Source organism: Elephantulus edwardii, unplaced genomic scaffold (assembly GCF_000299155.1).
Source record: "Elephantulus edwardii isolate Elephantulus edwardi_28Jun2011 unplaced genomic scaffold, EleEdw1.0 scaffold00027, whole genome shotgun sequence".
Classification (NCBI taxonomy): Eukaryota; Metazoa; Chordata; class Mammalia; order Macroscelidea; family Macroscelididae; genus Elephantulus; species Elephantulus edwardii.
This window is the reverse complement of record NW_006399777.1, coordinates 768,237-770,160: the sequence shown is the minus strand read 5'-3', so window position 1 is coordinate 770,160 and position 1,924 is coordinate 768,237. Positions and strand designations below refer to the sequence as shown.

The 1,924-nt window shown below is 56.9% G+C and overlaps 1 protein-coding gene across 1 annotated transcript in view; it reads left to right on the top strand.

Moving 5' to 3' along the window:
* The window catches only part of NEK11 (NIMA-related kinase 11), a 189,685-nt gene that overhangs the window by 118,893 nt on the left and 68,868 nt on the right, over positions 1–1,924 (top strand). The gene's annotated exons all lie outside the window — the stretch shown is intronic.

Genomic DNA, 1,924 nt, shown 5'->3' with positions numbered 1-1,924 from the left:
GGGGAGACAGGGCCAGTGTCATAGCAGGGGAGACAGGGCCAGTGTCATAGCAGGGGAAGGTTTGTATGAGCTTTAGTGGTGTTAGCCTCCCACCTGGGTTTTTGTAAATAAAGCTTTATTGGACAGAAAGTGTGTGAGTACTTTCATGCTGCTGAGGCCAAGCTGGTCACTGTGACAGATGAGACTGTGACAGAAAGGCCTCTGTGTTAATGATGACCTTTGCAGACAGTTTGCCAATTCCTACCGTAATTGACTTCCTCTAAGTGGTCCGAGGGGGGCCCAGATGGAACTGGTGGACATAACAAACAGTGAGAGGTGAGCAGACTGGGGTAGGGGCCCACGGTGGCGTGTCACTGCTAAAGTGTTGTTGATGAAGGCTGTCCCATTGCCCACTCCCCTGCGGACACTGCTTTCACAAAGTCACCGGGAGCAATGCTGCCCGTTCCCACCCAAGCTCCCTCTGCTAAAGCATTATGTCCTGGGCCTGCCATCAGAGTTGTGGTGGTGGTGGTGGTGGAGGTGGTGGTGGTGGTGGAGGTGGTGGAGGTGGTGGTGGATGTGGTGATGGTGGTGGCAGTGGAGGTGGAGGTGGTGGCGGCGGCGGCGGTGTGGCATCACACGTCTTCGTGGGGAGGAAACCCCAGGCGGCCCCTGCGTCCACCCGAGAGCAGTGGCTGTGGCCGGTTAGCGCTGTGACAGCTGTCACTCCCTTACCTGCAGGATGTCTTTCTGGTCAGCCTTGAGCTGGTGCAGTGACTGGATGACGGGGTGACTAAGAATGGGTGTTTGAAACTGCCAAGTGCTGGGAAGACACAAAGCCCGTGACTGTGGGTTCCTTCCCCACAGCTGCGTTTTCCCCCACTGACAGAACAGGGCGCATGCCTGGTCACCCCATGGATCGCGTGCGCCGTTGAGACACTGGATGACAAGGCTGTTTGGTTTCCTTTCCAGTTTATTGTTTGTGCTCCACACTCCAGAGGTGGAAGGTGTTGGGATGTACCTATGGCTGGTCCTTTCTGACCTTGGTGTGTCCGTGAGCAATGCGTCTCGTAATTGGAGCCCCTGGGCCAGCGCTATCCCCTGGGGGCTTGTTAGAAACACAGAGCCTCAGACTCCACCCAGACCTGAGGAGCCCTACGGAACAAACAGTCTCCTAATGGAAAGGTTAGCAGTTTGAATCCACCTGGGGGAAGATGGGCAGTGTCCTTCTGTGAACCCTCGGAAGGTTCTAGAGGGTGGTTTCTGTGCGTGGAGACCGACTACGGCAGTGAGCTGGGACAGACCCACTAGATCAGTGACAGGTGGTGGCCTCCACTGTAGCCAGCCCTCCAGCTGATGGGAGACCTAAATCCTAGCAGACAGAGCTGGACCTCACCTGGGAAGGGCTGGACAGACATCCCCTGGAGTGGGTGTCACATCTCCTCGTTCCAGCATGGACTTGTGTGTTGGTGTCGAGCCCAGGACACCGTGACGATCCTGGGTGGTCAGCACACCCTGTCCCTGCCTGCCTGGCACAGGAAGTGGGGACCCCTCACCAGCGTCTGTCCTCCACTGCCTTCAGGGTGAGCAGATGAAAGCGATTCATCACGGGCTGCTTTTCCCTGTGACGGGGCAGTGAGCCTGAGGCTGGAAAGGCTTCGCTTTGCTAAGAACCACCCCCCTCCACTCCTCCGCCGTCCTTGACAAGCACAGTTTAAGCAGACTTGATTTCTTTCGGCTTTTCTCCTGGAAAATGAGCCCTGCGTGTGTGAGCGCCACGCCAAGCTTGTGGGGACTGAGAAGTCCGCTTTGAGGATTAAGCAGGTGTGGCAGGGCGGAACTCCCTCATCATGCCTGCCTGCCTTCCGTTCCTCAAAGGGGATCCTTTGTAACAGAGAGAAGGGACCCTCTTCGTGTGGAGACATAGCAGGGGGAGACAGGGCCA